Genomic DNA, 20,989 nt, shown 5'->3' with positions numbered 1-20,989 from the left:
CATTGAATGAGACCCAGTGTCTGCTCCCAGCACCATCTGTTGATCTGCAGACCACCAGTGATCATGATCAGGACAAACCAGCTGTGGCTGCTGTGAAGTTAACCCCTGAGACTTGGGAGGCTGGTCTCGCTTCTATATGGGCACACCTGGCCCGAGGCCATGAACTTGGGCAGGCCAGCATCATACCTACCTCACATATTCTAGCAACGACAAGCAAAACTAACCAAGCTAACGAAAATGAGCTTGCTTCCACTTGTTTCTTTCCCTCAGAAAAAGTGGGCGGGGGATGGTTGACTGATGGGTTTGTACTTGATTGAGCTGTTCAAGTCCCTGATTAGTTCATACTCCTAAAGAGCTGGGTTCCATCATTCTCTATCAATTCCTGGCATTAAAAGTTGATCCAGTAATATTTTGGTAACTAGTCTTTTCTGTTGGAAATCATCACTCATTGGCCATTCTAAGCTCTACTCCAATTGAAAAGCTTGATCCCACTTTGGGAGGCCAAGGGGGGCGGATCACTGAAGTCAGGAGTTTGAGACCAGCCTGGCCAACATGGTGAAACCTGTCTCTACTAAAACTACAAAAATTAGCCGGGCATGGTGGTGGATGCCTGTAATCTCAGCTACTCAGGAGACTGAGACAGGATAATCGCTTGAACCCAGGAGAAGGAGGTTGCAGTGAGCCGAGGTCCCACCACTGCACTCCAGCGTGGGCACCAGAGTGAGACTCTGTCTCAAAAAAGAAAGAAAGAAAAGCTATCCTAAATGTGCTTTTTTTACTGAGTTAAATTTCCTATCCTTACCTCCCAACCCCTGCCCCAGGCACAGGTGGGGCAGCTGCGGGATGAGTGCAGTGTCTCTGCCCCTGGCATGAGGAGAATTTCTGCCCTGGGTGAGGACACGGGAAGAGAACATAAAAGGGGTACTCCCACCACCTGCAGGTGGAGCCTGGTTTTTGCCAAAGTCATCACCTACTAGTGTGAGGAACGCAGCCAACCTGGTCACTGGGGAGAGGAGGGAGACCAGTGGGTGGGAAAAGGAACCTTTATCACGAGCCAGAAGACAGAGGTGCTTCAGGATGGAGAGGGTGGCTGACTCTCCTGTATGGAGGTAGACATGCCCCAAGTAAGAAGCTCCTCCCTCCGAATATCTACCATCTTTTGAGAAGCCTCTATAAGAACTCAATAAAATGGGAGTGTGCCTCAAAAGAGATTTCATTTTCAATGCAGTAATTAATTATTGCTCTTTTCCAACTTTGCACAGCGGTGAAGAGGAATTGAATTGTCAGGAAATTTCTTTGAGCTTTGTTAAAAATTAGCTTTCTAAAAGTAAAAAGTGTTTAAGTCAAAACTTCAGGGCTCACATTTTTGTCCTTATGCAGGAAAATTATTTTTGTTTCCTTTTCTGTATTCTACTTGTTAAATAATTGCACCAAGCTGGCAGGCACTGCAGAAACATAAAGCAATGCATTTATTTTTAAGTCCAATGACCTCAAAACAATGAGTGTGAATGTTCCTAATCAAAGATGTCTCCTCTTTGGGGGTTATTTTTGTTGCAATCCCTACACTTCACACTATAATCAAAGCCCATTATCTCAGCCTTACAATATTTGTGTCTCAGAATCTAACGATGACTGTGTCTGGCACATACATCAGGAGTTGCTTTTAAGGATGTGCAAATTGTGAGCTTTCGTTTCACCTCAATCTTGCATATTTCATTGGAAACCACTTCTTTAACATCCAAAGTCTGTCTTTGAACACGTTAAAAAAATAAAATGGATTTCCCAACAGAGGTTATCTGCAAGGCAAATTTCAATTTTTAAGTTAGTTACTTTGAGCAACGCATTGTTAATTCTTTCAAGTCTCTTGGGTATAAAGTAGTTATTTGAAAGTTCACTAATCTAAGCAGGGTCTAAACTAATCTTTACACCTCCAAATGCTCAAGGAAAAGTACTAAAGGAAACCTACTAGTGGGAATGTCTGACTTATTTAACATTTTCTGGCTGCTTGGCTCCGAATCGAATATATAAAGTTACTTCTTGTAACCATGTCAATTTGAGATAGCCTATGTACGTTCCGTCTCTAAAATGTATCCATTATCTTGAGACCCCCTGATTTCAGAACTTTGGGAGCCTCTCTTTCCACAGCTGGCTTCTTTCCAGAGGAAGAGGAAGCTTAACATTACCATCTCCTTTGTTGATATCCCTAGTCTGAGAGTATTCCCTCCTTAGAGGTATTTACAGTTAAACTTTGGTGCATGATAATTGATTGCAAGAGATAAGAGAATGTCTGGCATTCCAGAGATCTGTGCATCTCCATGTGGTTACTTTGCTGAGAGTCTCAGCATCAGGCCTGACTTATGAGTTCATTTGTATTAAAATGGCAAGCCCTGGTGAACTGATGAGGCAACACCTTGCCTGGAGGGGAGCAGGTGCTGGTGTGGGGGAGGCGCGGATGCTGAGTCAGAGACCTGGTTGGGACTGGGGTTCTGCCCTCTTCATAGCTGTGCGGCTTCAGCCTCCTCACTCAGCCACCTTGAATCTTAGTTCTTCCATCTGCAAAATGGAGATAATATTCTCCATCTCCTAGAGTTATCTTGAAGACTAGATGCAAATGTAAAGCATTTAGTTCCAGATACAAAGGAGGTGGCCAAGGACTGGGAACTATTGTAATTAAACTGATCAGCAAGTGTCCAGAAAGTAGATTTCTGCCTTTGGCCCTAGGTTATGAGCTTCACCCCTCCAGAGTCCCAGGTAAAGCACTTCCTCAGTGGGCTCAGCCCCAAGACCTTCCACCTGGACTGACGTGTTCCCCTGAATGCATCCTGTCCTCGAGGGTGGAGGCTTCACAGATTGCATAATAGCAAATGTAACACCAGCAGCTTCCTTCTCCTGGGGGCTTCCTGAGTGCTGGGAATCGCGTGGAGTGCTGGTTCATTCTGGCTGCACAAGTGTTAGTAGATTGCAGTGGTGAAGAGCTGAGCCTCGGGATCCAGGCTGCCTGATTTAAATCCTGGCTCCAGTATACCTGGTGGTGTAAGACTTCAGGCAACTCACCTCTGCGCCTCAGTTACTTTACCTGGAAAGCGGGGCTAACAATAGTACTTATCCCTTAGGGCCACGGTGAAGTCGAAATGTGGAATTCCTTTCCTAGGCCTGCTGTAACAAAGTACCACAGTTTGGGTGGCTTAGAGAAACAGAAATGCATTGTCTTTTAGTTCCGGAGGTCAGAAGTCAGAAATTAAGGTGTGGGTGGGGCGTGCTCCCTCTGAAAATTCCTTGGTTCTTTAGCTTCTCGTAGCCCCAGGTGTTATCTGGTTTACAGAGCCATCTCTCCCTCTCCAAACATCATCTTCCCTGGGTACAGTCTCTCTGTCCACATTGCCCCTTTTTATAAGGACACCAGAAATGTGGGATTAGGGCCCACCCTAAGAACTTCATTTTAACTTGATGCCATCTGTAAAGACCCAATTTCCAAACAGGGTCACATGCTGAGGTACCTGGGGTGAGGATTTCAACAGATCTTTTTGGAGAAACACAATTCAATCCAACATAAGAGATGCCCTTGGAACAATACCTGCAATATAGCAAGCGTCACCTGTGCATCGACCACTTTTATCTTTAACGCTCATTGCAATCTAGCCAGATGAGTATTATGAATCCCATTTTAGAGAGAGAAAAAGTGAGGCTTTGAGAAGCTGAGGATTAGACTCAATTCCCACAGCTAGAAAGTGAGAAGACCCCAACCCAAACTCCTCTGTCATCTCTCCACCGTAGCCACCATCTCCCAGAGGCAGACAGGATGCCCACAGCCCAGGTCCCTGTGCCCGTCACACGTTGTTATAACCCAGGCTTCCAGCGGGTGGCCCCAGAGGCCTGCCTGCAACTCTGGACTCAGCGCTCCGTTGAATGCTGCCTCTGGGCAAAAACCTGTAGGTTAGAAAACAATGGTTTCCATGATCCTTCTTAGTGTATGGTAAGCCCCACTTATATCCCCATGTTTTGACTAAATCGATGTGCCTCAAATGTAACCCCCGTCTCCCCTTTCTGCCAGCTGTTTTGATCTCTAGTAGTCACAGCCACTGTCGCCTAATGGAAACACACATAGGCCTCAGAGAAATAAAACGAATGCCTTACAAATTAAAGATTACTGTCACTTTCTAAAGGTGGTTACACACCGGAATTAAGAAAGCGTTCATGCAATTGAGGAATTCCTCATCGGCTGCAGAGCCTGATTGTTCAGCGAGATAACCAGCTATGCAGTTGTTTTTCTGTATATATATTTGGAGACGTGAATAAAATGGTTTTCTTTTTTAAACCGAGAGCTTTCACCTTGAAATCAGCATACGTTTCATATTCCAGAGTCCAACTGTAACCATAAATCCGTTATTGTCATGGAAAGTGAAGTGTAAAGAGCATGACATGAGAAGCCAGGAGGTCCAGGTTCAAGTCACCCTCGTTCCCTTTGCTTCTCCACCCACCCACGGCTTATTGGAATTGTGGCCTTGGGCACACACTCAAGCCTTTCACATCTAATATATACAAAGGGCAGGGAGTTATTCCTCACCTCTGAAATTGCAGGGAGGGGACTAGACTAGGAGGCCACCTGAGGTCCCTTCCATTCCTGAGAATGTGTGATACCATCAAAGCTCGCAAGTACTTGTCCAGGGGACGCTCAGCTTGTGTGGTCTCTGATATTTAGTGAAAGACCCTTGCTCAAGTGATCAACACGATTTTCTTGAAAAATCCACGTCTTAGGGTTTTCCCTGGCCCTTGCGCTGGAGAGCCTCTGTTTGCCTGTCTGCCCTCCTCTGCTTTCTCCAGCCTGCCTTGAGCCTCAGAGGGTGACCTTGAGGGATGGCCTCTAGGACAGTGGCTGGAGAGGCAGATCCCCGTGCTATTCACCACCCGGGAGCTGAGTGGGTGGGTGGTAATGGCTCGCTGCTGCCATTCCTCCTGGGTTGCTTCGCCGTGCCATCGGCTCCCCTCAGCCCGGCCCACACCTTTGTAAAAGCCCCAGAATTAAACTCTGTGCAGCCTGTTTATTGCCAGGACCTTGAGTGAGTCCAGCCGTGACCATCTCGAATTGTGCTGGCACCGCATCTACCACATCAGTAAGAACATCTCACCTTTCAAAGAAAGTGAACTCTGAGTGTGGGGAATAGCAAAACGCCACATTTTACTGGCATGAGGACTATCCTAATGCCTACTTCAATAGGAAGCCCTCTGCCTTGGTTCATTCCCCTCCAGTCATTTTTTTCCCTCCCTCCCTCCCTCCCTCCCTGCCTCCCTGCCTCCCTTCCTTCCTTCCTACCTTCCTTCCTTCCTTCCCTCCTTCCTTCTTCCCTCCCTCACTCCCTTTGCTTCCTTTCTTCCTCCTTTCCTTCTTTCAAAAGTTGAAATAACTTAGGCTTCAAAATAGGCTTCCAAAGTTGAAATAACTCACTCTCGCATTTAATAGATTATTGAAGTTGTCTCTGTAGAAAAAGCGAACTTTCACATATTCATTCAAGTACTCAAGGAGATCGGGGTGATGACAGCATTATCCAACAATAGTCAGGCATTTGAAGTTTCTTCCTTCCTTCCTTTCTTCCTTCCTTCCTTCCCCACTTTTTTCCAGCACCCATGAGCCTGCAAATATAAGTTGAACAAGAACACTGGAGGGCTGAACTGCTTTTGAGAAAACTTTGAAGTTTGGAGAGAAATTTTGGAGGGGGTTGCTGTGGAGCAGAAAATAGGGAAGCAATGAGACAGTGAGATGTGCAGGCTGGGTCCATGAGAGTGGCGACCAGGAGAAAACCATGGGGGGAGGGGGCAGTGGTTGCTGCAAAGACTGGGGATACCTTGGATGTCTTTTTTCTTATTATTTCAATAGGTTTTGGGGAACAGGTAGTGTTTGGTTACATGAGTAAGTTCTTTAGTGGTGATTTCTGAGATTTTGGTACACCCATCACCCAAGCAGTGTACCCTGTACCCAATGTGTAGTCTTTTGTCCCTCACCCCCTCCCACCCTTTCCCCAAGTCCCCAAAGTCCATTACATCTTTCTTATGCCTTTGCATCCTCATAGCTTAGTTCCCTCTTATGAGTGAGAATATACAATGTTTGGTTTTCCATTCCTGAGTTACTTCACTTACAATAATGGTCTCTAATTCTATCCAGGTTGCTGCAAATGCCATTATTTCATTCCTTTTCATGGCTGAGTAGTATTCCATGGCATATATATACACCACACTTTCTTTATCCACTCAGTGATTAAGGAGCATTCGGGCTGATTCCATATTTTTGCAATTATGAATTGTGCTGCTATAAACATGTATATGCCAGTATCCTTTTCATATCATGACCTCTTTTCCTCTGGGTAGATGCCCAGGAGTGGGATGGCTGGATTGAATGGTAGTTCTACTTTTAGTTCTTTAAGGAACCTCCACACTTTTCCATAGTGGCTGTACTAGTTTACATTCCCACCAACGGTGTAAAAGTGTTCCATTTGCACCACATCCATGCCAACCTCTATTATTTTTTGATTGCAGCTATTCTTGCAGAAGTGAGGTGGTATTGCATTGTAGTTTTGATTTACATTTCCCTGATCATTAGTGTTGTTGAGCATTTTTTCATATGTTTGCTGGTCGTTTGTATGTCTTCTTTTGAGAATTGTCTATTCATGTCCTTAGCCCACTTTTTCATGGGATTTTTTTCTTGCTGATTTGTTTGAGTTCCTTGTAGATTCTGGTTGTCAGTCCTTTGTTGGATGTATAGATTGAGAAGATTTCCTCCCAGTCTGTGGGTTGTCTGTTTACTCTGCTATTTCGTTTGCTGTGCAGAAGCTTTTTAGTTTAATTAAGTCCCATCTATTTCTTTTTGTTTTTGTTGTCTTTGCTTTTGTGTTCTCTGTCAAGAAGAGACGTTGGATGTCTGATGTTCAGTTGGAAGTTCTTTGCTTTGCCCTCAATCTCCCCCTCCTCTCCAGACTGAATCCCCAATAAAGTTCACCCAACTCATGAATATTTCATCTGAGGAGGATCCTTTTTGTCATATAGGAAAGGGCTGAGCTACATTTCTAGACACCATATGTCCTGGAAGCAGGAGTATGGAGGTAGAGATGCCTGCAGTTATGTGCGTCTCCTGGGGACTTGTGAGAATCTTGGTGGAAGTAGGATTGGAACCGATCATATGGAGAGCTCATGAGAGAGAGTGCTCCAGCTGACCTCTAGATTGCATTCGTTTGTGTGACTCTTCCCCTAATACTCATAGTAATATAAGGTAATATTAACAGTGCTTACCATGTGCTATGTATGTTTATGTGCATGTACACATATGTGCATGCATACACACTCTTTGCTTTGCACAATTCAGATATGCACAAAACTCAATTACCACAGATTAAATAATGTCTGTTCTCCAAATAATCCCATCAAAAAATGGGCAAAAGTCATGAGTAGACAATTCTCAAAAGACGACATATAAATAGCCACAAACATGGAAAAATGCTCAATGTCACTATTAGGGAAATGCAAATCAAAACCACAATGCAATACCACCTTACTCCAGCAAGAATGGTTATAATTAAAAAGTCAAAAAGTGATATATGTTGGTGTGGATGTGGTGAAAAGAGAACATTTTTACCCTGCTGGCAAGAATGTAAACCAGTACAACCACTATTGAAAATAGTATGGAGATTCCTTAAAGAACTAAAAGGACAACCACCATTTGATCCAGCAATCCCACTACTAGGTATTTACCCAAAGGAAAAGAAGTCATTATATAAAAAAGACACCTGCACATGCATGTTTATAACAGCACAATTCACAATTGCAAAAATATGGAACAAACCTAAGTGCCCATCAATCAATGAGTGGATAAAGAGAATGTGGTATATATACACTATGGAATACTATTCAACCATAAAAATGAATGAAATAATGTCTTTAGCAGCAACTTGGATGGAACTGGAGGCCATAATTCTAAGTGAAATAACTCAGGAATGGAAAACCAAATATCGTATGTTCTCACGTATAAGTGGGAGCTAAGCTATGAGAATGCAAAGGCATAAGAATGATGTAATGGACTTTGGGGACTCATGGCAAAAGGGTGGGATGGGGGTGAGGGATAAAAGACTACACATTGGGTACAATGTACACTGCTTGATGACAGGTTCACCAAAATCTCAGAAATCACCACTAAAGAACTTATCCACACAACCAAAAACCACCTATACCCCAAAATCGATTGAAATAAGATATTTAAAAAAATAAAAAATAATAATGTCAGTTCTCCAACAACATGATTTGAATTTCAGTTACCACAGTATATTGACTAAAATAAATCTGGCGGCCCTAATTGTAGCTGCTGTAGCATAAACTATAAACTTCCCTGCTAGTCCTCAGTCCACTAGGACTATTTATCATTATGCAAATGACAAATATGCATCATGATTGTTGGTCAGTCACATCACTTCTTTCATAGTCTGCTGGTGATTCGCTGCTGCTCATCTAATATTAGCTCATGCACGGAGAGCAAAGCACGCAGTTGTGTTGCTTCCCTGTGTCCCACAGGGAAGTTAAACCCATATAGTTTAACTTCTAATGCATTACTATCATTGGATAATGCTCCAGGTCACGCTGACCCTCTTGAATACTTGAAAGAATATGAGTAAATTTGCTTTTTCTATAAAAGCAACTTTAATCATCTATTAAATTGGACAATAAGTTATTGCAACTTTTGAAGCCTATTATTTTAGATGTAAGTAACCTGTATTTCAGACAGGTTATTGATGATACAATGGGAGATAATGCAATTTATTTAGCTAAGCTTTGGAAGAACTGTGACATAAAACATGCAGCCAGAAACATTCAAGCATCATGACAGATAGGAACAGCAAGTAATATACATGGAGGATGGCAGAGACTCTTACTGTACTGGAAAATAACTTTGCAGGATTTGAATCAAATGTAAGTGGAATTATGGAAGAGATCATTGACCATGTGAATATTGACACTGACATCATTTACAAAGCTCTAGATATGTAGCCCAAGGACCTTACTGAGGGTGAATTTATTGACATAAATTAAGAAAAAAGTATGAAAAAAAAGGATGAAGATGTCCCAGAGGAAGTGACACCAGCAAAAACTTCACATTAAAGAGCCCCTGGAGCTATTTTATGACGTTGAAAGCACAAAGGATAAGATGTTGAAAGCCAACCTAAACTTAGAAAGAACATAACAATTCCCTAAGGCATAGAAAAGATGATCACTCATATTTTGTTATATCTCTGGAAGAAGCAGCCAAGCACTGTTCAAAGCATTCTTCATAAATTTCTTACAAAGAAATAGTGCCCTTTAATTCTCCACGTTTCTAATATTGTAAATTATAAAATACTAATAAATTATAATTGTACAATTCTTCCTTCATTTTCCTGTATAACTGATAGGAGAATTTTCAATATTTTGACAAACATTTTTAAGTGTCACAGAACAATCCTATTCCCCTCACCCCACCCCACTGATTATTAAGATAGCTTTTCATGGTTTTGGCCATTTTTATGGTTCCATGCTGCCATGCAAACGGATGACTGTTCACAATAATTGTTATGATGCCCATTACTCAGATGAGGCAATTGAGGCTTCAGAGAGTCTAAGCTACTTGTCCAAGGTCATGCAGACAGTAAATAGTAGAGTTTATACTTGAACCTATACAGTCTGACTCCAGAATCGTTCCCTTAACCACTGTGCCATATTATTGTCCATAGCAGACTGTGAGCCAAAGACAGTGACCATTTCTTTTTTATCTTTATATACTTAGCATGCAAACATTATCTGATAAATACATGTTGAATGAATGCAAAAAGAATAAAAGAGGTAAGGAACTATAAAAGGAATGACATTGACTGTTTGAAAACAATGAGAAAATTAAGACTGAAATCTAAGTAGTAGCAACCTTATAGATGTCCACTGTTAAACAGAAACTTGGCTGGGCACATGGCTCATGCCTGTAATTCCAGCACTTTGGGATACTGAGGCGGGTGGATCACTTGAGCCCAGGAGTTTGAGACCAACCTTGGCAACATGGCAAAACCCTGTCTCTACAAAAATTACAAAAAAAAAAAAAAAAAATTAGCCAAGCTTGATGGCGCATGCCTGTGGTCCCAGCTACTTGGGAGGCTGAGGAGGAGGCTGAACCTGGGGAGGTCGAGGCTGCAGTGAGCAATGATTGCTCCACTACACTCCAGCCTGGGTGACAAAGTGAGATTGGGAAGAAGAAAGAAAGAGAAAGAGAGAAAGAGAGAGAGGAGAAAGAGAGAAAAGGAAGGAAAGGAAGGAAAGAAAGGAAAGAAAGAAAGAAAGAAAGAAAGAAAGAAAGAAGAAAGAGAGAGAGAAAGAAAGGAAAGAGAGAAAGAAAAGAAAGAAAGAAAGAGAGAAAGAGAAGAAAGAAAGGAAAGAAGGAAAGAAAGAGAGAGAAAAGAGAAGAAAGAAAGGAAAGAAAGAAAGAAAAGAAAGAAAAGAAAGAAAGAAAAAAAAGAAAGAAAACTTATTTATGATGCTTGTTGAAGATGGTAAGGCAAACTTTCTTTAAGGAGGAACCACTGTGATAGATGGAAGGATCCTGCAGTGGGATCCAGCAGTGGGAGAGAGATTGGGCTCCACTCCAAGTACAACAGACAAGTAGAGATTGACAGACAAGGAACATGGTGGGGTCAGCGGATGGAAAACTATTAAGAAGAAACATCAAGGGAAACGGAATTCTGGCTAGGTCTACTCAACAGAACTCTTGCTGAAGGCAGGCAGGGTGGTGAGATATTGAGGGCGGTCAATACCAAGCGTGGAGGATTATCACTAAACTGACTTAGCAGGATTCTTGCTCAACCTGGACTCTACAAGCAAAAGGAAGGAAGCCCAAGGTTGGGCCTAGCTGAGCAGAGGACTCAGAGGTCAAAGAGAAAGTTTCTGTGACCATGAGCTATAGATAAGATGGACATATCCTCTACCTTCTCACGGGATGTGAAGGCCAGCCATTTCTGAGATGAAACACATAACATGGTGCAGAAGTTTCTGGGGGCTTGCTAAGAAACTTCTTGTGATGGTCATTACGTCTGAACACACTTGAGTAAGACTCTGGGGAATGAACACTGAAGGTGTCATATCCCACCCCCTTCATACAGCAGTTCTAGCTATGGGAACGATTCCAGGAGCTCTTTCTGAGAAAAGCAAACACAGATTTCAAAGCCCCCAGAGTAGTCATTTGGAGGAGGAAGAGCAGTAGATATTCCTTACAGCATACTTGGAAACCACCTGCAATTGTGGTGTTGGAGGATGTCAGGAAAGTTTCTACTCAAGCCTAGAGCAAAGAAACCAAAAAACCAAACCACATCCAAACTCTGTTTGGAAAGCACAACCAGAGAAAAACCCAGAACTGCAGTTGTATAAAAATAGATATGGGTCAGGCAGGAATATGGAGATGAGAGCTCGTGGGCTGCAGAAGCCAGTACATTGTGTTCTGTTCTGTTCTTTCAGCCACCACTTTTACTGAGGCAATAAAAATGAAAGAGCAAGAGAGACAGAGGGTTGGTAGGGAAATCAGCTTGAGTCTGAGTTGACTTCGACTGTTGCAAGCACAGACTGCAGCCTTACTGTATTCATGGGAAGGAGGGAGAAGATCTGAAGCAGCCTCCTCCTGCCGGCTTCCAGGAAAGGCCACTCTTCCCAGAGCAAAGGAAGCCCTGGGGACAGCACACCCTCCCATCTCAGCTCAGGGCCCAATCCAGCAAAAGAGAAACCCAACTTTCTCCACAGGAGCCTGAGGTGACCTTCTTGAAAGTGCTCCACCTTATAGGAATTCTCCAGGAGAATGTTCTCTCCATCTCTCTCTCTGTCTCCCTCTGTTTCTGTCTCTCTCACACCTGTGCATGCACACACACAATCGAGCCATACAACAGCTCTGCAATCCACAAGAGGCTCCTTATAATTTTCTACTCAGAGACAGAGAACAAAGAAGAATGAGCGAGTTTGGACACTTTAGAGTCCAGAGTGCTAAATATGCGTGTTGAAGAGAAGAGAGAAATGTTCACCAAATGATATGGGGTTTCTGAGATATACAAGTATAGATTATATGTACTTTAAAAATTGTTTTCTGGTTGCTTCATGCTTCCTTGTATGCAGCCTTGTGAAAACCACATCTTGTGAAGCCTCCATTTATCTTTGGGTTTCATGCCCTTGTTCTAAAATGGTCCAAACAACTCAAGCTTGGAAGCAGAGATCCCTCCACCCCTCTCACTCAGCATCTCTCCCTATTATTCCCATGTCTGATATCCGTGGTCCTTTCCTGGTGATTCATTCAGAGGCTCTTCTTTGGTTCCTGACCTCAGGAATGATGCTTCCCACACCCCCTTCCGATTTTGCACATTTGCTCAGCTTCTTTGCACACCAGCTGCAGTTGAGATAATCTCCTGGACTTGGGAGATCAGAGAGCATCTATCTATAAGGAAAGACTGTCCATGAAGGATGCCTTTTCCTGTGGATGTGATCGCGGTTATCTTGCCTTGTGAAAGGATGAGTAAGCATCATTAGGATGATACAATTTGTGACACAGAATGCAAAATTTTGAATAAAGGAAATAGATAAGTACTTTTACTTGTAATGGGGCTCTCTTAATATGATTCAACTTTCATATACTAAAAACGATAATGTAGTTGAACTAATAAAATTAGGACCCAACTTTTAATGAGTTGGTGAGAACATACTAGGAATTATCCTCTGCAACAGGGTGAGCAAGGGTCATCATAATTCTGAAGTTGTGGCTGCAGCCTGTCCTCCTTCTCAGACCCAGCCCCAGGAAGCCTGGGTCTTTTACACAGAAGACCCTCTGTTGAGTATTAAATTACAAGCCACTTGAGGATGGGCACGGCATTTATTCAGATTGGAATCTCTACACCTATCACAGCCTACAATACATAGGACTATATATATAAGAGCACTGAATACATGTTAGTTGAAACAATAAATAAAATAACCTCCTTAACCATTGCCGAAATTGCTCAACATATTAATTTTATTTTATTTTTAAGTTTATTAATCTTTTTAATGTGAAAGTTTTGGTCAAGATCAAAACACTAATTCTACAGCTTTGGGTGAAAACCGTTTTTGCTGGGATCTCTGGGAGCACAGTAGCATAGTTTGTGGCATGCCTTGCTTTCTGGATGAAATGAAAGGTTTTCCATTTGGTATTTTTAGTGTCTATTTTCCAAATAGTATTTTATAATTTTTCTTGTTTCTGTTTAAAAATAAAATTTGGGGAGAGGTGGTGAGAAGAAACAACGACAGTAAAACAAAGAAGAAAAGCCACTTGATTAAGCATAGTTAGGGAGCTCAGTGAAGCATGTTTCATCCTGGTGCCAAATGACGCTCACTAAAATTGCAGCAATTTTTGATGCACTTGCCAATGTATGTGTTATTTTTACTTTAAAGATGTAACAGATTGCTCCAAAATAAATAATTTAAGCCTAATGTTTCAAAAGAGGCCAAGCGTTTGCGTCTCTCACTTCTGGCTTGTCTTCTGGACTAAGCTGTGTTCAACAGAACCAGCCCTCGTTCTGTATAACACTGCATTTGGAGGGTTGTTTTCCTGCTTTGTTTTTTAAAGTTGAATCTATTTTTCGCCATTCTGTTCCAAACGTCATAGGTTTTATCACTGTTCAGTGCTGAAGCAACAACTCCTCTTATCTAAGAAAGGAAAGAATAAACACTGTAACAGCTGGATTGCTGATCTCACGGGAGGAGGGTTTGGAGGATGCAGAGAGGCTCTGGGGTGAGAATCTGAGACCAAGTCTCAGAGGAATCCACAGATATCCATGCTAATTCATATTTAGACTTCAAGCTCTGCACACGGTGTGCTCAGTGTAACTTAAAACAGCTGACTTTACAGGGTGACGTCACTCAAATGACCCCACCCTCCGTCAATTAGTGACATCTTACTGGATTGTCTACCTTCATGGCACAGCTTAAGAAAAAAAAATCTAATTTTTTTTAAAGTCAAAAGCAAATCTTTATGCTGTTCTGTACTTCCTAAACAAGCACGAATGGCTTATATATCAAGAAACAAAGATAAAAATAGAAATCACCAGAACCGTAAACTGACAGCTGTGTTCTCATTGACATAGGCCGCCATTGTGAAGTTCATCAGATGATTGGGAACTACATGTGGGACCCCAACACCAACAAGTCCTTGACATTGGCGTCAACAAAGACAGCCTGATGCCTCTCTGGTGGAATGGATCAGAACCTCTGTGGGTCACTCTGACCAAGGCCAAAAGGAAGGTCTACATGTACTACTGGGCCAGGTGAGTGTGTGAACATCCATTCCAAATCTCAAATCATCACAGAGTCTCCGAGGACAGTTACTGTAAAGTTACTATTTGAAGACCAAGCTGTGGTTTGGAAAATGGGATCTTTATTTAAGAAATATGTCTTGGCCGGGCACAGTGGCTCAGGCCTGTAATCTCAGCACTTTAGGAGGCCGAGGTGGGTGGATCACCTGAGGTTGGGAGTTCGAGACCAGCCTGACCAACATGGGGAAACCCTGTCTCTCCTAAAAATACAAAATTAGCCGGGGTGGTGGTGCATGCCTATAATCCAAGCTACTCAGGAGGCTGAGACAGGAGAATCGCTTGAACCCAGGAGGCAGAGATTGCGGTGAGCTGAGATTGCGCCATTGCACTCCAGTCTGGGCAACAAGGGCAAAACTCGATCTCGAAAAAAAAAAAGAAAAAAGAAAAGAAATATGTCTTATGGGCACATTTTTTGAAAAAAATAACATCAGACCAGAGATAATGCTATTTCCTGATTCTCTTGACATAGCAAACACCACAGGATAGCTTGCTTTTTTCATGTGCAAAATGTTGGATATACAGGAGAGAGAAATTATAGGGTGCTTACTTGCTTTACAAAAAAAAAATTGGTGTACCATTTCATACGTCGTTGAGCTCCTCTACAATATTGAAAAGAGAATTGAAAGCACTCACTATTTTTTGGTAGTCCATGAAATGAAGTCCCTTTGTGTTTAAGACTCCCACACTACATTCTAGCTCAACGAGGTAAGTAGTCATGCAAACTGCCTCGGCTGCTGTGAGAAGTCGTCAGTATACCCTCACCTTGGTCACCGAATATCTTTCATTAAGGATGAGAGGATTCGGTGATAACAATACAACCCGCTTCCCATTGTCTTTCCATTGGTGGGATTCATTACTTAGGTAAGTGGTCAGTTTACCTTTCCCACGCCCATGGCAATAGACCACTTCTTTCCTAATTCTCAATGGTGTCATCCTGATGATGACCATTATGGAGAAGATACCAGGGAGCCTAGACACTGAAGGCATAAATGAAGAGCAGCCTGTAGGAGACGGGGTGAAGTGGCTGAGGGGGTCGCACTGGTCTGGATTGAGGACAGCGGCAGCCTGATGGGTCTGTGAGCAGGCGGTGGGTTGTGAAATGTGTAGTCTGCAGGGAGGGGCAGTGGAGAGGGGTGAAGGCCCCACAAGGATTGCATGGGCCTTCAGCAGGAGTTTGGAGGATGCTGGATGGAGGTGGGCGTGTGGGGAGCTGCTGGGGCACTCCAGGCTCTGCAACTCTCGGAGGTGCATGGAACACAGACACACGGAGACCGTGGAGGGCAGCCCGCCACCCAGCTGCGGCGTGGCACATGCCCTACAAGCTGCTGCAGAGCAGTGGCCACACCGGCAGGTGAGATTCTGAAGGCCAGGGCAGGCTGCATGAATTCACAGCTGGGCCGAGCAACAAAGACATAGCCAGCATAAGCTCTCCCAGCGACACAGCTTCAGGGGATTGATCACAGTTTCTTCAGAAGACACCTAAGATTCCTTCCATAGCAGCCATCTCGGCTGACACAAGACATCTTGAGCAAAGGAAGAGGAAGAGTTTAGGAGGATTCCACTATCTTACAAGGAGATAACTTTTCATGGAGTTGGACTAGATTTAAGGAAGCAAGTCACTGCATGGAGCAGGCTCATCAGGCTTGCTAAAGGAGCCAAACCCAGGGGTGAGTTTGACTCTTCTAGCAAGTGTGATGAGGTCAAATCACAAAGATTTTGTTGCACTTTGAGGTCATTCTCAGAGGCATTATTATCAACAATTCATACACAGGCATAGCAGAGGGAATGGATTGGGCACACTGCATTAGGGACCACCTGGAAACAAATCTAAGGACCATCAAGATGAACGTGGCCAATACCATGAGGATTATCTTCCATGATATCTGGTAGTTTGACTTTCTCTATCTTGGAACTTAAGTTTTCCTGCTTTGAAGAGCACACCCTCACACACAAAACCTTCCTGCCAACAACCCTTGAGCCCCCTCCACATAAGATCTCCTGGAGAGGGCCTTTCAGCAGCCAGGAGGCCAGTGCTATGGCCAAGTGGGAGGAGATCCTCCTGAGGGCAGTTCCATATTGCACACACTTCTCTCTGCAGCAGTACAGGGTATTATTATTAGGCTTTATCTCCTTTTGTTTTTGACAGAGTTTCACTCTTGTTGCCCAGCTGGAGTGCAGTGGCGTGACCTCAGCTCACTGTAACCTCTGCCTCCCCAGGTCAAGTGATTCTCTTGCCTCAGCCTCCGGAGTAGCTGGGACTACAGGCGTGCACCACCATGCCTGGCTAATTTTTGTATTTTTAGTAGAGACAGGGTTTTACCATGTTGGCCAGGCTGGTCTTGATCTGCTGACCTCAGGTGATCCACCCGCCTTGGCCTCCCAAAGTGCTGGATTACAGGCATGAGCCACTGCTTCATGCCTCTATCTCCTCTTGGAGAATGCAAATTTATATAGCACTGAGTGTCTAAAGAAATCCGAAAGCTAATTTGCATGAAAAATATCTTGTTGCTCCTCCAAAACAGCTCCTTCAGGACAAGAAGGGACCAATAGCTTCCTCTGATTCACAGTCTAACAGCTAATGGGATGTGACAAAAATGCCTTAAGATCAGTTATAGTGTTAACTGTCAGGAGGAAAGAAGCTATAAAGATAGCCTCCTAGAGTTCCTCAGTGACCTAAATGAAGATTCCCTGAAATCTGGCCTGTGCTGAAGCCTTCGTAGATATAGGATAAAGTCTCTAGTCTCTCAGACACCATCTAGTCCTTCTAAACTGGATACTCCAATGAAGCTCTGAGAGAGCCAGCTGTCTCTGCTGCCAGCCCAGCAAGGCGTGCCCTGGCACCCTCTCATCTTCCTGGGGGGCAGCTGCAGTATTTCTGGTTGCTGCTGTCCTTTCTCTGTCTACCCTGGTTCCCTCCAGCCTCAGCCAATAGCCCGGTGAGCACTCACGTGTCTCTGCAAGATTAAGTGAGGTGCAGGGGCATTTCTTCAAAACACGACTTGATTGTATTTTTCTTCTTAAATCCTCCTCTTCCTTCTCCACTCCCCACAGGATATTGTACAGACCTCTCGGTGAGGCCTGGAAAATCTTCGTTGCTCTAGTGAACTGGGTTATGACACGCTGAGTCTCGCCATGAAGTCAATATTTAGAAGTGCAATTTAGAAATGGCACTAGTTCAAGTCTTCCTGTCAGGTAGATAAAGCAGCAGGCTGAAAAACTGACCCACAGTGAAGAGTCCAACATACTCCACCTCAAGTCTGAGCGTTTAATATCGTTCAACAGGCCCCTTTAGCACCCACCCCAATGTTGCCATTGGAGTGCAGGGAGAAATATGCCTCTGGAAATGATCCCAGGCCCTAAGTCAGGTATGGCCCCCCAAATCAGCCAGAAACTGTATATAGACCCCAGTTCTGTTCTGCAAGGAGTAAGGGCTGAGTGTGTGTTGTTCACTCACTTAATCCCTCCACCCTATCCTTCTAGTTTAATGTTAAAAGAATTGGCAGGGGTGGGGGCCGGTGAGGAAGAGACTCCAACATTCACTTCATATGGAAAGAACCCAAAGCAGAGAATAACTATGGAGGAAGGAGGGAAAATAGGGAATATGGGAGAATAGTAAGATATGGTGTAGAAATGCAGCTTGATTTTCTGGATAAGCCAGGGCTACCTTACATGGTGGCAGCAGTTTTTAAGTTTATTCTTATGACTATTATAAGATACAAAAAAGGAATAAAAAATAGCAAACTTTTAAAGTCTGCGCTTAAAACTCTTTGGAGTTCTAAGTTCACATCTCCCACCATGCATGTTGCAATGTTAACTCCCCTACAGCCAAGCAGTCAGAGGACTTGGATGCAACCACTCATATGCTCCTGGAATGGTGTTGGGTGTGGGTCTGGGCTCTTCTCCTGGCCTCTTCCGTCCAGGCAGGCCTTCAGACCCAATAAGACACTTCTACGTAGAGAAGACACTATTCCACCTGGTTTCCACTCCTACACTTTCCAGCAGTGGGCTGGGTTGGGGAGTTAGTGGGTGGGCATTGACTCAGCTTCTATCAAGTTTTGCTTGTTAAAATCAGGTGACGTCATCTGGATAATAGGAGGCATGCATGGCTATTGGTGAAGAATTATGGGTCAGGTTACAGCCTCTTGTCTTTCCTGCCGTGGTAGGACCTTGACAAACTTCAATCAGGCCGACCTTAGAATAGGGCTCAGGCACAGGGACAATTACGAGCTCAGCATTGCTCATACAGAGGTGTGAGTAAAACTGATAGCTAAGTCACGGGCCTCTATGCATTGACACCAATCCTCTGGATAAAAACTGGGCCGGGCGCGGTGGCTCACGCTTGTAATCCCGGCACTTTGGAGGCTGAGCCGGGCGGATCACAGGTCAGAGATCGAGACCACGGTGAAACCCCGTTCTACTAAAATACAAAAAAAATTAGCCGGGCGTGGTGGCGGGCACCTGTATCCCAGCTACTTGGAAGGCTGAGGCAGGAGAATGGAGTGAACCCAGGAGGCGGAGCTTGCAGTGAGCCGAGATGGCGCCACTGCACTCCAGCCTGGGTGACAGAGCGAGACTCTGTCTCAAAAAAAAAAAAAAAAAAAAAAAAAAAAAAAAAAAACTGGAATTTTTTTCAGGCAGATGTCAAAACATTGCAAACACAAGTGGTCTGGATATCCACTATTTTTTAAATAACATTACCAGTTTGGCATTAGACTGTGGTTTATGTAATTTTAGGACTGAAGAGGCCTTAGTCAAGGCATAATTTGCTGTTTCCTGCCCTCATTAGTCAAGAACCTCTTTAGGAAACTGAAAAAAACTGTAGACATCTTTCCAGAAGAATGCATCCACATCCACTACACTCACACTTTTGTTCTCATGTAGTATAAGAGATTACAATGCCGAGGATTGCCAAGCGGTCCTTGATGTGATAACATACACATACCTATGATAGCTAATTGATTTGATTTTTTAATGCAATAGAAATGTGTTAAAAACTCATCAAAGTATCAAATAAAACCTAAGCTTCTGCAATTAATGTTATCTGGCAAGGGCAGGCTTGGGTCAAAATTCTGTCAGCCTCTTTGGGTTGAATTCACATTGCATCATTTCCTTTGTCAGTAACTTCGGCAAGATCTGCATCGCTGATGTTCTCTGTGTCAGCAAGAAAAGGACTGCAAATTCACATCTCAAGAGTGAGATTGTCTCCACAAAATGATCTTCAAAAGCGTTCTGCAGGGTTTCTAGGCGTCGACCATTTCTGCTGCAGAGAAATGGAGGAGATGCTGCCTCTCTGGACTGCTGTCTGCAGAAGTGATTCCTCCAGTGTTCAAAAGTTTTTATAGCTGTCTAACCACATCCAATCTCCCTTTGCAGGATGGTATCTTGGCCAAAAGAGTGCATAGTTTTTTAGCAGCATCCATTATGTTGATTAGAAAGTTTTAAAGAGAAATCCAGGGACGAACTTCCATCCTTCACAAATCATGGCAAATCCACTTCTTCACAAAACATCTTTAAAGGGTGTGACTCAAGGCCTTGGAATGAACTCTCAGGAGGCGACCATGAGCAAAAGCAGATACAGACCCTCCTCACCTGCACCCCCTCCCGAGAACCTACCATCCAGTGAAGGAGATAATTGATCTAATACTTATCAAAATAAATGTAAAAGTACAGGTATCATAAAGTACAATAATGAAAAGCAGGCATGATGACATCATCTAATAAGGAGTCTAGCTCCATCTGAGAGGGTTAACAAAGGTGTCCTTAGAAAGTGACAACGAGGGGATGGGTAAGGTGGGGAGAAGACCCCAGACTCAAGGAGCAGCAGGTGCTAAGGCCCTGGATAGGGTGGGAAGCATGCAAGTTTCAAGACAGTGAAAGAAGGGAGGAGAGGTGTGGTGTGGATTAGGTGGAGAGAGGCTGAGGCCAGGCCAGGCTCTAAGAGCCAAGCTGAATACTTTTTTTTTTTTTTGAAACAGGGTTTTTCTCTGTTGCCCAGGCTAGAGTGCAGTGGGGCAATCGTAGCTCACTGCAGCCTCGACCTCCTGGGCTCAAAGGATACTCACACCTCAGCTTCCTAAGTAGGTGGGATGATAGGTGCACACCTCCCCACCCTGCTAAATTTTTTACGTTTTGTAGAGATGGGCATGGGGTCGGGGGTGGCAGGGGTTCACTATGTTGCCCAGTCTGGTCTCGAATCCTGTACTCAAGCAATCCTCTTACCTCAACCTCCCAAAGAGCTGGGATTACAGGCATGAGCATCTGACCCATGCTGAAGCATTTATTCTGATCATGAAATGAATGAGAAGTCACTGGAAGGTTTTAAGGAAGAACGTGATGGCATCATACTTGCATTTTGAAAGCACTACTCCGGCTGCAACCTGAATGGAATGGAGGCATCCAGGGTGGGTGAATGAGGGCGACTGACACATCAGGAAGTCATTGTGGAAACCTGGAGAGCAGGTGAGCATGGCTCAGACTGGGCAACAGAGGTGGTGAGAAATGGCTGGGTTGGAGGCACACTTAGGAGTTGGAACTGCCAGGACCTGCTGATGGCTTGGATTTGGGAGTAAGGGATTGGACGGTGACAGGCATGGCCCTGGGCTTCTTGCTCACAG

The 20,989-nt window shown here is 43.8% G+C and overlaps 1 protein-coding gene across 1 annotated transcript in view; it reads left to right on the top strand.

Annotated features, from left to right (window-relative positions):
- ENPP6 (ectonucleotide pyrophosphatase/phosphodiesterase 6) overlaps positions 1 to 20,989 on the top strand; it is a 169,828-nt gene that overhangs the window by 50,957 nt on the left and 97,882 nt on the right. The gene's annotated exons all lie outside the window — the stretch shown is intronic.

Source organism: Nomascus leucogenys, chromosome 7b (assembly GCF_006542625.1).
Source record: "Nomascus leucogenys isolate Asia chromosome 7b, Asia_NLE_v1, whole genome shotgun sequence".
NCBI classification, from domain to species: domain Eukaryota; kingdom Metazoa; phylum Chordata; class Mammalia; order Primates; family Hylobatidae; genus Nomascus; species Nomascus leucogenys.
This window is presented reverse-complemented; position numbering and strand designations above follow the sequence as displayed.